This window comes from Macaca nemestrina, chromosome 4 (assembly GCF_043159975.1).
Source record: "Macaca nemestrina isolate mMacNem1 chromosome 4, mMacNem.hap1, whole genome shotgun sequence".
In the NCBI taxonomy this organism is placed as follows: Eukaryota; Metazoa; Chordata; class Mammalia; order Primates; family Cercopithecidae; genus Macaca; species Macaca nemestrina.
The window spans coordinates 163,952,789-163,972,819 of record NC_092128.1 but is presented as its reverse complement, the minus strand read 5'-3'; the positions used below and the strand labels follow the sequence as shown (position 1 = coordinate 163,972,819).

The 20,031-nt window shown below is 36.1% G+C and overlaps 1 protein-coding gene across 4 annotated transcripts in view; it reads right to left on the bottom strand.

The window, feature by feature from the left end:
* LOC105498550 (neural cell adhesion molecule 2) overlaps positions 1 to 20,031 on the bottom strand; it is a 569,177-nt gene that overhangs the window by 324,495 nt on the left and 224,651 nt on the right. Inside the window, exon 1 of one of the 4 annotated variants that reach the window (XM_071095513.1) lies at positions 9,143 to 9,161. The exons of the other annotated variants lie outside the window; for them this stretch is intronic. The gene's annotated coding sequence lies outside the window, so the exon portion shown is untranslated. Of the gene's footprint in view, positions 1 to 9,142; positions 9,162 to 20,031 lie in introns of those variants that run through there. 4 annotated transcript variants of the gene reach the window in all.

The following is a 20,031-nucleotide window of genomic DNA, read 5'->3' as shown; positions in this document are numbered from 1 at the left end:
AAAGCACTAAGCAGAAGGGATAATACGATATATAATTTTGTATGCCAGGGCATAAACTATATTCTATGCATTTATGTATTCAGGCAACATCAACAATGTAAGTGTGTCATTTATATATCTGTTAGTATAGCTTCCATTTATTGAATATTTATTGTATGCAAAGAATTATACATTGTTTTACAGCTAGACGGAAAATGTTATTTTCCTCATTTTTATAAGATTATCTTTCTTAGAGTCTGACAAAGAGTTAAGTTAGCTGCCTGTGACCTCACAGTTAGTCACTACCAGAAGAGGGACTCAAATCCACATTTACCAGGGAATTTTGTTTTTTCCCTGCTTCATGGCATCACACCTCCTTAATTAATGGAAAAAAAAAAAACCTGATTGCTAAATGTCAATAAATTTCAGTAAAAAGGGACAGGGAAGGGATATTTAGAGTGTTCATAATTTTTTAAATTGTTACTTTTTATTATGCTTTAAGTTCTAGGGTACAAGTACAGAATGTGCAGTTTTGTTACATAGATATACACGTGCCATGGTGTTAACCCGTCACCTACATTAGGTATTTCTCCTAATGTTATCCCTCCCCTAGACCCCCCAGCCCCCAACAGGCCCCGGTGTGTGATGTTCTCCTCCCTACAGTTTTTCTCATTTTTTTCATGAAGATATAGAAAATACATGGGATTCTGCCTAAATGTGTATAATATACAGTTTTCCTTTAATAGAAATTGTGAAGCGATTCCATTTTTAAGTCTTTCAGGTTCATCTTACTAATGATTTGCATACCAATTAGTACATTATATTTTCATTCCACTGCATTCACTCAATTAGTTTTTGTGCAATTGAAATTAATGAAAAAGATTTTATGATGTGTTTTAACAGGCATTACCAAGATATAAGGAAATTTAATGTTTTAGTGAATACAATTACATGTGTTCAGATCTATTTATTAACTTGCTCGTAGCTACAAAATCTAACTTCAGTAAAGGCAAAGGATTAAAACGTGAGTGACACTGAAGAAACATGTCAAAATGAATAGAAATAGCCAAGTATAGAGGGGATCAATACAAAGCTGGAAACCAAAGATAGTAAATATATTGATAGGAGATCAAATACATAAATTAATTGACATTTCATTATAGTAAGACTGTATCAAAAATACATAACTATTCCATAGTTCAATGTATACTACATAATGTAATCCTGATGTTTCTATGAAGAGATAATTCATGAAAATTTAGAACTTTTAAACTAAATGAACTTAATTCATACTATGTACTTTCTCCCAAGGTGGTAGGGTAGATCCATCTGGATTATATTTACTTTCTGTAACTATAGAGTATTTCAAAATAACATCTCCTTTAGCACTTGTCTGTATTCTACGCATCTTAACTGATACATTCCAAAAACATGTGCTTTTACCAACAATTATACAGGTATATTAAATTTGCACTTCCAAATTGGACATATTTTTTAAAAAATTGTAAATGGCACAAATTTTTGCATTCTAGTTAATGAGCCTACTTCCAACAGTATTATACTATTAAAAAGCTTACTAAAATACATTAAAAAATAGAATTGATTTTAATTGCATTACCATAGAAGTTCCATAACTTAAGAGAATGGGAGCGTTGAATTATGTATGCATCCCTTGGAGGGATGGATTTAGTACTCCACTGGCTTCTTAAAGACTTCATCCGTCTCTCTCCAAACATATATGTGTGTGTGTGTGTGTGTATACACACATATATATGAGATTTTCATGAAAAATTAAGATAACTACTCACTTCATCTTGTGAGGCTCTTAATCACTTCAGAATATAGTAACTGTATTATAAATTGTTCACACTGAATAAAGTCATTCATATAAATATATATGAATACAATCGTATGCTTAATTTTATGTATCCATTTGGCTAGGCTATGGTATCAATTGTTTAATCAAAAGCAAGTCTAAATGTTGCTGTGAAGATATGCCATTTGCATATGTTATTAACATTTACATTCAACTTTAGGTAAAAGAAATTACTCTCGATAATGTGAGTGGGAGCTATCTAATCAATTGCAGGTCTTAAGAGCAAAACTGAGGTTTTTTGTCTCAAGACTGTAACATGAAAACCTTGTCTGAGTTTCCAACTGACAGACAACCATACAGATTTCACAACTGCCAGCTCTCACAGCCACATGAGTTAATTCCTTTACATATTTTAATATGTAGAAGTATATATAATTTATATATTATATAAATATATAATTTTTATTTTATATTTATATATTTTCTTTATACATTTATTTTACATATTATATATTATATATAAAAAGGAATTAACTCATGTGGCTGTGAGACCTGGTACATATATTCATATATATATATATGCATATTTATATATGTGTATCTATCTATCTATATATACACACACACACATAGATATATATCCTTAATATAAATTCCTTAAAATCTCTCTATGTGTGTGTGTGGTGTGTGTGTGTGTAGGTATGGGTGTATACATGTATATATAAGTGTCTATATATGTAAGTGTGTGTACACACACACTTGCTATTGGTTCTGTTTCTCTGGAGAACCATGATATATGTGTGTGTGCGCGCATATATATACACACACACAGACTCTCCCAGAATGTACATAATTTTGGTTTTTCATAAAAATATGAAAATTAAACCTTCAAGATTTTATGGATTCATTATAAAATTATTGTTTTTTTAAAAGGAATATTAAAAGTAATGACACATATAGATACTACTAATAAAAGCCAGAGTTCATGTGGATCAGTAAAACAGTATGTTCCAAAGAAAGAGTCCAGAAAATGAATGAAAAACAGAATTCAAGAGTTTATAATGTTTTCCTTTAGATTTTCTCATACAGTGAAAGTGAACTGGCTCAGGGGGAAATCCCTTCCTATGTACCGTAAAAAGGGTAAAATAATTTGTCCAGCTCACTAGATAAAATACAGTTTTGAAAGCTTTACATTCCCCCATTCTCTATAATATGAATAAAGTTAAAGATGTAGAAGAAATCAAAAGGCAGATGAAGAAGAGAATGGAAAAACAAATAGTTACTATGTAAATAATCACAGATTGCCATATTCCTCTCACGCACATGAAGCTACGAACAATTTCCAAAATAAAGGAGGTTACATGTTTCTACTTTTCCTTCACCAGTACTTACAAATCTATTTCTTCAATTATTATTTTTGGAAGGAGGATTTCTCCTGCAAGAATTTCTTTTAGAGTATTGATGTGTATCATGCTTCCTTATGTAGTGAAACTCTAATGACCATGAACAATGAAATAAATAATGACATTATCATTTTCAGAGCTCACCTATTACTTCAGAAATAAGAAGAAGATAATTTCTATAAAGAATGCTCTGGAGATGTCTTTGTTAGCTGATTTGGTTCACCCAATGTAAAACTATTCACTAAAGTAGCAGGAGGATGACTTGAGCATCCAGCACATTGAAGTGTGTTAAAAGGAGAAGTAAAATAACAGCAGAAGAAAGAGGTGCTCTGTGAGTTAATGAAATAGACAAGTATATGCCTTTCCAGAACAGTCCTGGATAGAAATCTCAGACAAGCCGTAAGTGTGAACTACATACATAATTTTAAAATGCCTAGTAGCTACATGAATAAAATAAAAATAAATAAGAGAAATTAAACAAAGTATTTTATTTAACCAAGTATATACAACTTATTAGTATGTCAACAGATGATCAAAATTAAAATGAGATATTTCACATTCATTTTTCACATTAATCTTCAAAATTGGGTGCACTTTTGCATGTATAGAACATCTCAATTCAAACTCTGAAAACATCCAGTGTTCCATGTTAACATTTGGCGAGTGGTTACTGTATCAGGCAGTGACGTTACAGACCAACGAACCTCAACCCTGAGTTGACCGACTAACAGAATCATCTGGAGAGCTTTTAAAAACAAACAAACAAAAATAATGCTTCAGGTCTACCACGAGGGATTCTGCGTTAGGGTCTGGAATGAGACTTGAATCCTGCTTTTTATGTAGTTACTTTCTTCCAACTTTTATTTTAGGTTCAGGGGGTGCATGTGCATGTTACATGATTAAATTGCGTGTCACCAGGATTTGGTGTCCAGATTCTGGCGAGGTTTCAGACAAAAGGGAACACTTACATACTGCTGGTGGGAATGTAAATGAGTTCAACCAACTGGAGAACAGTTTGGAGAATTCGCAAAGAACTTAAAACAGAACTACCACTCAACTCAGCAATCCCATTAATGGGTACAGAACCAAAGGAATATAAATCATTCTATCATAAATACTGCTTTTTAAAAGCCCCTTTATGATTGAAAATAGTGAAAATCTTGGGTTGAGACTCAAGCAAAATCATGTGAGTTACCTGGAAGGAGGATGAGTGACGGAGAGCATAAACTGAGTGGTGTGCACTGCTTTATTTAAATCATCTCTTGAAATTACCAGAAAGTTATTTCTTAAACCACCATCTAACTGTACCTCTCCTTGGGGATAATGACTATGTGTAAAGACTGAATTTTGAATTTCAAAAGGAAGTGATGATCTTTGCACTAAGTCAGACTATCAGACAGATTCATTTGGTTTTTAATTGGTATTGAATACTGGAGAACTCATAAAATTAAAAAGGTACAACACAGAAGAAATTTTCATGTCTCAGTACATTTTCCTAGAGACTAACCACTAATTAACAAGAGGTCTGCTTTGTAAACAAGACAGGAAAGTACCCAAGCATTTTTTCATAGTACTGTGGGTACTTTGAGGAACAATGTTTTGGAGATTATCACAAGCAAATCTAATCCTGATAATGTTACTTAAGTTCTCAATTATTATTTTCTCAATATGGAAGTTAGAAATTTAAGAGTCTCTAGTTTACATAATAATTTTCCAAGAATGAGTTGTTGTTAATATATGTAACAAATATATTTGATATATAGTTATATGTATATAATGTAGTTTTAATAAGTGGTTAATAAAATTATATACACATATATTATTAACCACTTCTTAACATATATAGAGATACTTCTGTAACAACCGGTTGGCACATTAAAGGCACAGGCATATGTCAGAGACATTGCAGGTTAGGTTTTAGACCTCGGCAATAAAGTATGTATCACAAAACTGTGAGTCACACAAATTTTTGGTTTCCCCGTTCAAATAAAAGTTATGCTGATACTATACATTGATCTATTAAGTGGACAATAGCATTTTGTCTAAAGTAAAAAGGTACATACTTGAATTAAAACATATTTTGTTGTTATAAAATGCTAACACAATCATTAAACCTCAACAAGTCATATTCTTTTTACTGGTGAAGGGTTTTGCTTCAACGTTCATGGCTGCTGACTGATCAGGCAGTGGTTACTGAAGATTGAGGTGGTTGTGCCAATTTATTAAAATAAGACAACAGTAAAGATTGGTGCATCCATTGACTCTTTGTTTCACAAAAAAAAATTCTTTGTAGGATTCAATTTTTTTATAGCATTTTATCCACAGTAGAACTTCTTTGAAAATGAGAGTCAATCCTCTCAAAACTTGCTGCTGCTTTATCAACTGTAAGCAATATTCTAAATCCTCTGCTACATTTCAACAATGTTCATAGCGTCTTGACTAGGTGTAGATTCCATCTGAAGAAACGACTTTCTTTGCTCATCCATAGGAAGAAACTCCTTGTTTGTTAAAGTTTTGTCATAAGATTGCAGCAATTTAGTCAAATCTTCATGCTCCACTTTTACTCTAGTTCTCTTTTTATTTCCACCACATCTGAAGTTACATTCTGACTGACATTTGGAACCCCTCAAGTCATCCATGAAGGATGGAACCAACTTATTCCAAACTCCTGTTACTGTTGACATTTTGACTTCTTCCCATTAATTACAAATATTCTTAATGGCATGCAGAGTGGTGAATCCTTTCCAGAAAGTTTTTAATTTACTTTGCCCAGATCCAACAGAGGAATCATTAGCTATAGCCTTATGAAATGTATTGCTTTAAAAATACTTGAAAGTTGAGATTACTGCTTGATCCATGAACTGTAGAATGCATATTGTGTTAGCAGGCATGAAAACATTTATCTGCTTGTACATCTACATCAGAACTCTTGGGTGACAAGATTCACTGTCAACTAATAATCAGTAATATTTGAAAGGAATCTTTTTTCTTGTGTAGTAGGTCTCAACTGTAGGCTTAAAATATTCAGTCCATCATGCTATAAAGCTATGTGCTGTCATCTAGGTTTTGTTGGTCCATTTATATGCACAGGCAGAGGAGATTTAGCATAGTTCTTAAGGGCATTAGACTTTCAAAATGGTAAATAAGCACTGGTTTCAAATTAGTCACCAGCTGCATTAGCACCTCCTGCCCCACACCAAGAGCAACATCTGTACTTTGAAGCTTTGAAGCCAGACATTGACTTCTCTGTAGCTATGCAAGTCATATAGATGGTATCTCCTTCCAATAGAATGTTATTTCACCTACATTGAGAATGTGTTGTTTACTGTAGCCATCTTCATCAATGATCTTATCTGGATCTACTGGATAACTTGCTGCAGCTTCTCCATCACTACTTCCAATTTCACCTAACACTTTTATGAAGATGGCTTCTTTTTTTAAATTTCATGTGCCAATCTCTGCTAGTTTCAAATTTTTTTCTTCTCTAGCTCCCACAGCCTTTGCAGAATTGAATAATATTAGGGTATTGCTCTGGATTAGGCAATGGTTTAAAGGAATATTACCACTGGTTTGATCTTCTAGCTAGACTAATAAAACTTTCTCTGTGTTAGCAATAAAGCTGTCTTTCCTGCTTTTCACCTAAGTGTTTAATGGAGGAGCACTTTTAAATGCCTCCAATAATGTGGCTTTTTGAAACGAGAGGATAGCTTTCAGCCTATCTTTTCACATGACTTCCTGGAAAATTTGGTGAATCACTTCTATGTTTTGTTTTAAATTGAGAGACCTGTTTAACTCTTTCCTTCACTTGAACACTTAGAGGCCATTGTAGGGGTGGTAACTGACCAAATTTCAATATTATTAGGTGTTGGAGAATAGGGAGACCAGAGGAGAGGGAGAAAAACGAGCGAATGGCCAATGAATGAAGCAGTAGGAACGCACAGCAGTTACTGAAGAATTCATCATCTCATATGAGTGCAGTTCGTGGTACCCCAAAACAATTACAATTTTATCTTCAAAGATTGTAAACTAGTTCAACCATTATGGAAAACAGTATGGCGATTCCTCAAGGATCTAGAACTAGATGTACCATATGACCCAGCCATCCCATTACTGGGTATATACCCAAAGGATTATAAATTATGCTGCTATAAAGACACATGCACTCGTATGTTTATTGCAGCACTATTCACAATAGCAAAGACTTGGAATCAACCCAAATGTCCATCAGTGACAGATTGGATTAAGAAAATGTGGCACATATACACCATGGAATACTATGCAGCCATCAAAAAGGATGAGTTTGTGTCCTTTGTAGGGACATGGATGCAGCTGGAAACCATCATTCTTAGCAATCTATCACAAGAACAGAAAACCAAACACCGCATGTTCTCACTCATAGGTGGGAACTGAACAATGAGATCACTTGGACTCAGGAAGGGGAACATCACACACCGGGGCCTGTCATGGGGAGGGGGGAGGAGGGAGGGATTGCATTGGGAGTTATACCTGATGTAAATGACAAGTTGATGGGTGCAGCACACCAACATGGCACAAGTATACATATGTAACAAACCTGCACGTTATGCACATGTACCCTACAACTTAAAGTATAATAATAATAAATAAATTTAAAAAAAAAAAGAAAAAGTAAACAGTTGTTCAGAATAAAATGTTTTGTCTACGCAAAAAAAAAAAAAAACAAAAAAAAAAAACAAAGATCACTGATCACAGACCATCATAACAGACATATGAGTGAGAGAGTTTGCAGTATCGTAAGAACTACTGAAACATGACACAGAGACATGAAGTGAGTACATGATCCTGGAAAAATAACAATGACAGACTTACTCTAGGCAGGGTTGCCACAAAAGTTCAATTTGTAAAATATGAAATATCGGTCAAGAGCAATATTAGCAAGGTGTAATAAAACAAGTTACACCTTTAGTGCCACCTGTGGCAATCTTATCAGCTCAGTATAGCAAAGTATGCTTTGTGCCCCAGTAGTTTATAAAACATGCAGAATCTAAGGCCCCACCCCAGTTTGAATCAGAATTTACATTCTAACATAATAAGAAGGTGATTCATGGGCACATTAAATTATGAAATACATAAGAGGATCATTTTGAAGAATTATTGGAATGGAAATAGATTTAGGAGGTAGAGTAGAATACATGAAAGTGATGAAATAAGATGAATAGTTCATTGAAGGGACTGAACTAAATACACTCACGAATTGCTTAATGATGGAGATAACTTCTGGAAAATGTGTCCTTAGGTAATTTTATCATTGTGTGACATCATAGAATTTGCTTACACAGACCTAGATGCTATAGCATACTACAAACCTAGGCTATATAGTATAGCCTATTTCCCCTAGACTAAACACTTTTATAGCATATTACTGTACTGAATACTATAGGCAATCATAACACAATTATAAGTATTTGTATCTTTAACATGGAACAGGTACAGTAAAACACACTACAAAAACTAAGAAAAAAATGATACACCTGTATATGACATTTACCATGAATAGAACTTGCAGGACTAGAAGTTGCTGAGAGTGACTGAATGAATGAGTGGTGAGTGCACGTGAAGGCCTAGAACATTACTATACACTACTGTAGAATTTATGTACACTGCACACTTACACTACATCACTTTATAAAAAATATTTTAATTTTTAATTATAAATTACCTTACTATAACTTTTTTACTTTATAAAGTTCTTTTTTAACTTTTTGACTTTTGTAATAGCTTGAAACCCAAACACATTGCACAGCTGTACATAAATATTTTCTTTCTTCACAACCTTATTCTATACGTTTTTTTTCCTACTTTTAAAGTTCTTCAGGTTTAACTGTTTAATCCTTTTTGTTAAAAACTGTGATGCAAATACACACATTAGCCTAGGATCAGAATTATCAATATCACTGTCTTTTACCTCCACACCATGTCCCATTGGAAAGTCTTCGATGGCAATAACAAGCATAGAGCTTTCATCTCCTATGGTAACGGCCGTCTGAAATACTTCCTGAAAGACCAGCATGAGGCTGTTTTACAGTCAACTTTTTTTAACAAGTAGAAAAGGTACACTCCAAAATAATGACAAAATTATAGTGTAGTAAATATCAAAACCTATAACAAAGACACTAATCATCATTATCAAGTACTATGCAGTATACATAAAGGTATGTGCTATGCTTTTATTGACTGGCAACACAGTAGCTTTGTTTACATCATCATCATCACAAACACATGAATAATGTGCTTTCACTATGATGTAATAAAGTCTACAATGTCTCTAGGTGATAGGAAAATTTCATTCCATTCTAGTTTTATGAGATTACCATCATATACACAGCCCATGGTTGACTAAAACATTCTCATTGACTGTAAATGTTTTAAATTGAGTAGAAACAATGTAAGGTCTACTTTAGCCAATTGGCTTTTGTATTAGTTTTCTATTTGCTGCTGAAGCAAATTATCACAACCTTGGTGGCTTTCAAGTCCAGGGGTGTCTAAGCTTTTGGCTTCCCTGAGCCACATCAGAAGAATTGTCTTGGGCCACACATAAAATACACTAACACTAATAATAGCTGATGAGTTAAAAAAAAATTGCAAAGAAAAAAAAAAATCTCATAACGTTTTAAGAAAGTGTATGAATTTGTGTTGGGCTGCATTCAAAGCCATCCTGGGCCGCATGTGGCCCGTGGGCCACGGGTTGGGCAAGCTTGGTAAACAACACAAATCTGTAATTTGTATTTGACATATGCCAGAAGTCTGACACAAGTCTTACCGGGGTAAAATGTTTATTTATTTATTTATTTATTTACTTATTTTATTTATTTATTTTTTTGAGACAGAGTTTCACCCTCATCGCCCAGGCTGGAGTGTAATGGTGCGATCTCAGCTCACTGCAACCTCTGCCTCCCGAGTTGAAGTGACTCTCCTGCCTCGGCCTCCCAAGTAGCTGGGGTTACAGGCATGTGCCACCATGCCCAGCTAATTTCGTATTTGTAGTAGAAACAGGGTTTCACCATGTTGGCCAGGCTGGACTTGAACACCTGACCTTAGGTGATCTGCCCGCCTTAGTCTCCCAAAGTGCTGGGATTACAGGCATGAGCCACTGTGCCCAGCTTATTGGGTTAAAATTAAAGTGCCAGCAGGGTTGTGTTCCTTTCTGAAGGTTCTAGGGGAGATTTCACTTCCTTGCCTTTTCCAGGTTATAGAGCCCTCTTTCCAGTCTTCAAAGCCAGTAAAGTTGCACATCTCTGCCTTTCTTCCATAGTTATATCTCACTCAAACTATTTTAAGGACTCCTGGGATTACATTGGACCCACCTACTTTTTATTATAAAATAATCTTTTTTTAAGATTATTTAAGACCAACCGATTAACAATTCTAATTCCACTGGCAACCTTAATTATTTTTTGACATATAATCACCAGTTCCAGACACATGGACATCTTTGGGGCCATTATTCTGCCTACCACAACTTTAACTATCTAGTTTGTGGCCCTCCGTATTGAACACCAAGAGAGCTGTCTGAGAGTGTACTTGGTCACAAATCTCTAAAGTGAGAACTAATTCTCTTATCATTTCTATTTCCATATATGCTAGATGGGATCTGGTAACTTAACTTTACTATGCACTGGACTCTTTGAACAGCTCTTGGTTCAGCTTATAGGCCATGCTCACAAGTCCTAAGACCTACCTAATAGAATATCCTAAACGCATTTGTGCAAAGTGTTCTCTATTTTTGCCGTAACAAATGACCACACACTTAATAGCTTAACACCCATTAACTACTTCACAGTTTCTGTGAATCAGAAGTATGGGCACAATATGGAACAGCTAGCCCTCTGCACAGGGCCGAAATCAAGGTGCTGGTAGGAATGCATTCCATTCTGGAGATTCTATGGCTGTTTACAGAATTTGGTTCTATGTGGTTGTGGGGCTGAGGTTTCCATTTTCTTCCCAGCATTCAGCCTGTGGTTTCTGTCATCTTCCTAAAGTCACCTCCATCCCCTGTTTTTGGTCCTGTTTTCAATGCCAGCAGATGTGGTGGTGCCTTTCTCTTACTTTGACTCCCTCCACTCTCCCCTTCTGCATCAACTCACCTCTACCATTATTTTTTGAGGCATTTATCCAACTGATCCATTAGCTCCCTCTGCTGCTTGTAAACACTGATGTGACGACACTGGACCTACCTGGATAATCCAGGATAATCTCCCTAGTTTAAAATCAATTATGAGTTAATTAATTCTACCTTCAAAGTCCCTTCCTAGCAGTACCTAGATGCGTGTTTGATTGAATAACCGAAGTATGGGAATCTTGAGAAACCACTTTCAGAATTCGCCTGACTACATGTAGAAACCATTTTTTAAGATTTTTTTTCATTTCTATAGCACCTTTCAAACTTTCACTTATGCAAGAGCCATAATTAAGTAAATCTGAGAAATAAAAACGTATACCCAAATATTAGTTAGGTACCAGTAACATATACCCAGCTAGGAATCTTTATTCTATGTTTCTAGGTCAGATGGGCTGTCTTGTACACTCTTGTTTTTGGACTTTGTGCTCTAGGGTTTGTGCACAGGCTTAGACCACTATATGTAATTTACCTACGTATTGATTTTCCATAAGTGTTGCTTATACTGAGCAATCGCAAAGACCTGGTGGTATGGTGTGTTATGATTGTGGTCAAATATCGGATATATTGTTTACTACTATCCTTCTTGTCTGACTGTCTCACATACCGTGACAGCAGAAACTGGAATTTCTACCCAGATAAAAACTCCCTATCACCCTCAGCATTTCTCCTGTGCTATGTACACCCCTTCCACTTTCAGTCATTACATTGCTAGTCCTTCTAAGTTTAAAAAACAGGTTTGTGGCCGGGCGCAGTGGCTCACGCCTGTAATCCCAGCACTTTGGGAGGCCGAGGCGGGCGGATCACAAGGTCAGGAGATCGAGACCACGGTGAAACTCCGTCTCTACTAAAAATACAAAAAATTAGCCGGGCGAGGTGGCGGGCACCTGTAGTCCCAGCTACTACGCAGGCTGAGACAGGAGAATGGCCTAAACCCAGGAGGCGGAGCTTGCAGTGAGCCGAGATCGCGCCACCGCACTCCAGTCTGGGGGATAGAGCGAGACACCATCTCAAAACAAACAAACAAAAACAAAACAAAACAAAACAGCTTTGTTTCTTTGGGGAGTTTATGATTCTCAAAGATAATCACTTGCCCTGAGTTAACAGACAAAACTTCAACCGAGGTTTCCAAGTTACCTGCTCCAACCAGGAGACACTTGCTAAAGACTTTAGGATTATTTTTTTCTTTTAATTTGTGTCATGTAACTCTGGCCTATTATCCAGGGTTTTCCTACCTGTACCTAAAGGAACCTGAAGCAAACTCTCTTCATATTTCCAGAGGAAAGAAATCCTCATTCAAATCCTCACCAAGGGCATGTATTGAAAGAACATGTCTACCTATCCTTGAAGCCCCCTTATTCACCATAACCAAGACTGATGAGATATAATTGATAAGCTAGAGAGAAGGACCTGGGCATGTGTGGTTCAGCCCCTGGCTAAGGACAGGACAATGCATTTGGCTATGTTCCCTAATCTTACAGTAATGCTACTGGGGCAAGCTGTAGTTTTGTATGGAGAAGTGCAACTCAGAGAGCAAGTATTAGAACACCAGATTGTGGCCACGTATCTAGGTCATGTCCTTCCAACCAGTTTTAGTGGTAATAAAGCTAAAATTTTGTTCTCCATCTGTCCAACTCCATGTCTATTTCTCAGTTGGTTTGTAACTCACAGGGGAAGAAAAAAATGTGATTAATTATGATCCCTCAAAACACAGCAGTACCCTACATCTGCTCTAGTTTTTAATCGACCCTTCCCCCACATACTCCATTTATTCACTGTGATTTTTCTACTTCTTCTGTTTTTTGTTGTATTTTCTTTCCCAGATGTTAGAGACTCCTCATGCCAGATAATTAAGGGTCTGGGATTTTGACTATCTGATTTTCCTGTTGCCCAGAATAGTGCCTGGCACATAGTCCAAAGCCACTAGTTATTTATTGACTATCTCTGCCCAAATTACATGTCAAAAATTGCCTTGGGTACAGTAAAACTGAGACCCAAAGTCCTGATACATAGTCTCAGGGTTTTGAAAGAACAGGTCTAGCTTTCCTTGAAGTTCCTTAAACAGTGCCTATTTTAGTTATAAAAGAATATTTTATCAGCATTCAAATTCAGCTCATATTAAATTTTAGCTCTCTTCTTACCGTACTATTTATATATTTTCCCATCCAAGTGGAAAGAGGCAGGAAAAGGAGTTAAACAATATTGTTTCTTTTCTGTTCATGAAAAGAATCTTCATCAAACATCTTACAACATATACACATAAACACAGGCAAGCATGCATGTACACGCACACACACACACACACGCTACTCTGTTTATTTTATTTTTTTGAGACGGAATCTTTGCTCTGTTTCCTGGACTGCAGTGCAGTGGCATGATCTCGGCTCACTGAAATCTTTGCCTCTTGGGATCAAGCGATTCTCCTACCTCAACCTACTGAGTAGCTGGGATTACAGGCCTGCACCACCACCCCTTGCTAATTTTGCTTTTGTTTTTGTTTTTGTAAGTAGAGGTGAGGTTTCACCATGTTGTCCAGGCTGGTCTTGAACACCTGACCTCAAGAGATTTGCCCACCTTGGCCTCCAAAGTGCTGGGATTACAGGCACACATATACTCTTGAAGAGACTGAAAACATGTATGAACTCTATTTATTAGAGCAACGTTTAAGAATTTTTAGTTTAGTAGAGTTTCTGTGTTAAAAATGATCTTTATATGTATTCTTTGAATACCTCAACAATGCTGCTCTCACATGAGTACATCTCTATGACTGTGTTCCATGCAGCATTGCCAAAATCATGGTATTCTGAAAGGTTCTGATGCAGTATTCTTTCCTCTTTGCATAATGATGAGCACATGCATACACCAATAATTTTATGCACATAACTTCGCTAGTCATGCAGTATCTGGGTCGGCTCCCAATACTGCACCATATTTCCATTATCACAATTGTTTAAGGCTTTGATCATCACAAATAAAATGATCAGTAAAACTTCAGTACCAGCCTCTGACCTTCAATATTTCACGTCCCTCAATGTATTCAAAAGACTTCTAAAATCAGCGTATTTCCAGGATTACATCACTCCACTTGCCAAGAGTTTCTTTTAGTACTACTTTAAGCTGAAATTAATTATATCAGAGTTGAAGTCCTTCTAATAAGACAATCCTAATTTCCTTTTCATTTTTGTTACATATTTGAGGCAGTAATAATTCTGTTCAACCATATATACACGTATATATAGTGTATATATACACATACATATAGAATATATATACATATACACACACACACCATATATATATTCCCCCTGGTACCCAGAGCAGTGTCTAGCACATAGTCAAAACACACTAGTTATTTATTGACTATCTCTGCCCAAATTACATGTCAAATATATTTGAGGGTCTAAAACTTGATTGTAAGTAGTTCTTCCTTATAATGCCTTGTGCTGATAGCACATTCTGTATTTTCTCAAGAAACACCACTTAGGAGTTCCTAAAGACAATTACTGGGATTGGTAAGAAGAAATCAAGTTTCAAGGCACTGCAGCTAATTGGCCAATTATCCTGGCACCCATATTACATATGTGACCCTACTCAAATTAAGTTTTCACTAAGCTTTGCAAAATATAGTAAGTGCGTCTCCAAAATGATATATCATGGAAAGAATAATGGAGCTAGCTATTTAGAAATACTGACATTACTAAAGAATGCAGAAAATGGGTAATTACCATGCTTATTTCAACAATCTCAATCTATAAACATTTTTCATAAAATTCTTTGCTTGGAAAGACTGTAATTCTCAAAAATTGGAAAGCTACACAAAAATAAGTGGAAAGCACAAAATACACCCACACATCACCATGAGCTCCACTTCCTACACATCTTTAGTATGAGTGAAATTCATTCAGAGAAGCAAGGAATATAAACATTTAGAATGTAGTTTTGTTATGTCTTACCAGGTTGAGCTTAAAGTAGAAGTTGGTGTTCAGGTACTGTCCTCCAAAATGAATCACAAAGGTTTCAAGGAAAAAATGTGTACTTTGTGTCAACCATCAAAATGTGGTTGTCAAATATTCAGTTCTGTTGGTCTGAGCTGATCAAAAGGTCTATGATCGGAAGGCCTGGAACGTCCTCCAATCACCCCTAAATACTCTGTGTATGTTTACATTAGGCAGGTTTTATTTTATAAGAGATATCAAAGAGCAGATTATGTACTTCTTCATAAGTACTTGGAGTATAACTTGTTATTTTATGTTTTCAGTTGATGCTATATCCATATGTTAATATAACATTAAAACACAATGGGCAGCCATGTTCGTATAAAACCTGAATACTAACAGAATGTTTTTCAAATGGGCCTGAGTCTTTGGAGAACTGTAGACAGAAGAACAGGATTCCTTTTAGGTGTAAAAGGCATACGGATGCTGTAATGTGACACATCTCTAAAGCATTATTCCTAATAGCATCTACTTAGCGCTTTTATCTTGAAAATTCTTGATAAAGTACGCATTACTCAGAATTTGGGCAATGTAGTTTCCCAGTATATTGGTAAGAGATCACGAACTATATATCATATGTTAAATAACTTAACAGTATTATAATGCTATTCATAAATCTGTTTAATATTGGGAATCATCTATCAAGAACTGTGTCTTTAGCTCCAAAATAATTTAAACTCTAGTTTAACCTTTAGTCAATGGTTGCCCCCTTAGAACTTAGTATGAACGTTAGAAGTTAAATATACCGCCCATTTCATTCCCATTAGAAAAATGCTCCCCTTTCTATTTGCTACAGCTGGTATGAATGAATCTAGCAAATCTAAATGTAATTTTAGGTCATCAATTAAAAAGTAAAAAAGAAGATGAGTCATCATTCCTTATAGATTAACAGGCAACTAAATATCATTAATTCATTCATACATTCACTCATTTGGGGGACAACTAGTTAGTGATCTATGTTCTAAAAGCACAGATAGGCTGGGCACAGTGGCTCATGCCTGTAATCCCAGCACTTTGGGTGGCTCAGGCGGGCGTATCACGAGGTCAGGAGATCGAGACTATCCTGGCTAACCATCCTGGCTAACCCAGTGAAACCCCATCTCTACTAAAAATACAAAAAAATTAGCCGGGCGTGGTGGTGGTGCCTGTAGTCCCAGCTACTCGGGAGGCTGAGGCAGGAGAATGGCATGAACCCAGGAGGCGGAGCGTGCAGGGAGCCGAGATCGCACCACTGCACTCCAGCCTGAGTGACACAGCGAGACTCCGTCTCAAAAAAAAAAAAAAACAAACACAGATAATTGCAGATTTACATACAAATATAAGTAATGTAGAGATACCTCATGTATATTTTGTCCAATTCCTCCATTGGTAACATTTTGCAAAACTATAGTATCGCAACCATAATATCTTCACTGATATGCCCACCTCTCTTAGCTTTCCCCAGGTTTACCTGTATTCATTTGTATGTGTGTATAGGTGTGGGTATTAATCTCTCTACAGTTTTATCATCTGTACATCTTTGCATGTCTACCACCACAGTCACAGGCATGACACCAAACATTGCCAACATCACAAGGCTCTCTCTCATCTTGCCATTTTGTCCTCACACTCATTTCCTTCTCACTTGCCCCTCGGATGTCACTAACCATTGACAACCAATAATCTCTTCTTCATCTCGTAAATTTTACCATCTCAAACATTTTAGATAAGTAGAATTATATAATATACAACTTTTTTGAATTGGTTTTTTTCATTCCGCATAATTCCCTGAAAATTCATCCAAATTGTTGCAAGTTTAGTTTATTACTTTTTATTACTAACATTTGGTGATATGCATTTTCTACAATTTATTTAACCATTCACCTCTTGAAGGACATATGGGTTGATTCCAGTTTTTGGCTATTACAAATAAAGCTGCTATGGACATTTACGTAGAGTTTTTGTGTGAGTGTATGCTATCATTTCTCTAGGATACACACCCAAGCATGAAATCGTTGAGCTATACGGGTATTTGTACATTTAGTTTTATAAGAAACTTCCAAACAGATTTCACAAGTGGCTGTACTATTTTACATTCCCATCACCAACGAATAATAGATCCAGATTTTCCAAATCTTTGCCAGTAGTTGAGGTAAAGAATTGGGAATCAGGGTTAACAGGACTTAACAAGTTCCTATCCTCAGGAGCGTATCGTCAAGCCAGGCCAGTGGACAGTATATTTCTACTATAGGAGATAAGGAACAAGGGAAGTCAATATTCCGTGAGAGAAAAAAAGGACAGGGACATGTAGAAAGAAGCAATGACCACAGCATAGAGCAAACTAACAGCACTTCAATGTTGGACCAAGCTGTTCTGGAAAATGTGTGCCCTGTTTTTGTTGTTGTTGTTTTTGTTGTTGTTGTTGCTGTTGTTTGCTTTGTTTTTCATGCAGCATGTATTCCATATTTCAGTATACTTAGCCTAGTTATTTTCTGTAACTAAATGTAATAATAAAATAATCCCCACTAACACATTAGGTGGTTAAAAAGTGCAACTGCGGTTTATGGTACTGAAACTAAGGCTATTTCCAGAAACACATCGAACATGCTAAGGATTCTGGGGTCAGATTTGAATTGGACTAGAGTCCTTGCTCTTAGCATATGTAAGTCATCTACGGTCATGGTAAGGATTAAATAAAGTGTGTGTATAAATGAATTATCACAATTCCTGGTAAATACCACAGTATTTTGTTTCTCCTCATAAAAATAATTTGCTGGACGTCAGACATGCTTTTGTTAAGCAAGAAGTTTCTGTGCTTTTTAGAGGAAATGGCTCAAGAACTGCTAAGTTCGTATTCGGGGAGGAGATGGTGTTGACCTTAGAACTGAATCCTAATAAAGGTATAATTTTTAAAATAGTATTAATGTGTAGGTTTATTTAGTACTGAGTTTAAGATTGTTAAAATGTATTTAGCAATCTATGAAATAAACAGCTGGTGGAAACACTTGATAATACCAATCCGTGTGTGTGTGTGTGTGTGTGTGTGTGTGTGTGTGTGTGCGTGTGTGTGTTTGGGGAGAGTATTAGTAAACTCCTGTACTTCTCCTATATGGAAGCTACCTTGGCATCCAGCCTAGTGGTTTCTCCCATTTCCCACCCTCCCAACTCTCCCCTCCTCTGCCTTACCCCACACCACTGGTAATTTATCAAAGTATCCCTTTGAACTACAACACATTCTCCCTCTAGGGGAGTTCTAGTAAATAAGTTGTTCTCCACCTCATTGCCTTTTAATGACATTTTGACATTCCTTATAGATTACAGGCCTGGGCAACGGTCCAGCTGACCTGTCCTATAATAAGTCTCTGGTTGCCCTTCTTCAAGATAAAGTGCTTCATTGTATTTCCAGTCAACAAAGAGGCCCTGCCTGTTGTGATAACCAAGGTAAACTTGTCCTCCTGAATCAGATCTCACCATCGTGGTACTCTTAAATAACTCTGAAAGAAGAAATTGTTCTTGAAGTCTCTTATACTCCTTAAGTTTTTAATTACTTGTACTTTATGAAGAATTCTTAGAGTAAATATGTCATGGAGTGTCCTGGCGCTCTTAAATATCTCAGTATTTTGAAAATCGTTAAATAAATTAATTCATCAACTTATAGAATCTAGGTGATTCAAGTGTTTTCCGGTTATGAACCTCAAATGATCAGGTAGTTTAGAATTATTTCCATTTGTAAATAAACACTGCATTTTAACCTTTTATGTTTTCAATCTATTGCCTAAGTTCAGTAAGTACAAAAGAGTCAATATTTAGCAATGGATACGGTCTTGCCAAATTAACCCATTTTTCTAATAAAATGTCTTAATGTAACTTGTATTTGGTTAGAGATAAGAGAAAACAATATATTGCACATTCAAGTTTGATCTATCAATGCACTTCCATTATTTCATGGCATGAAAAGCAATTGTTTATTTTCTGTGTCCTCCTCTAAGACACATTATGGAGTATGAGCTCTTGACTTCCACAATGGAAGGTTGGCCAGTCCTTCCAATCCCATACTAATCCTCAGATATGGCTAAGAAATTCTAAGTAGGTGCTTTGGACAAGTTTTCCAGGATATTTTAGTCCTAATGTCTTGACATAATGCTATGTTGCTGTCTTTGGGGGTTGAGGGGAAAGCAATAATATGGCAAGTATCATTTTTGGGGAACATCGCAAGACTCGGCTAGTGTCTGCCACTGTTTCTTCTCCTCAGTTTTCTGAGGGACACTACTCAGCCCTTGTATATTTTATCTTATGTGTAGAACACACATATTATTTCAATTTTTTAACACAGAGCAGAATCAGAGTTTTTATAATAGCAGACTCTAAAAGAGTAGAATTTTATAACAGACAAGCTCTGCAATAACCTAGACCTTTGTTGATGGATCCATTTCCATGACTAGCTGCAAGCTCCCTGTCCTTTTCCCATCCTGCCTCATGTGACCAGGACAAGCTCCCACCCATACCAGATGTCTCCCTATACTTTAAAACCCAAGCTAGGCTGGGCATTCTGGCTCACACCTGTAATCCCATTACTTTGGGAGGCCAAGGAATTTGAGACTGGAAAACATAGCAAGACCCAGTCTTCATGAAAAATAAATAAATAAAAATAAATTAACTGGGCATTTTGTGGTACATCTACATTCCCAGCTATCTGGGAAGCTG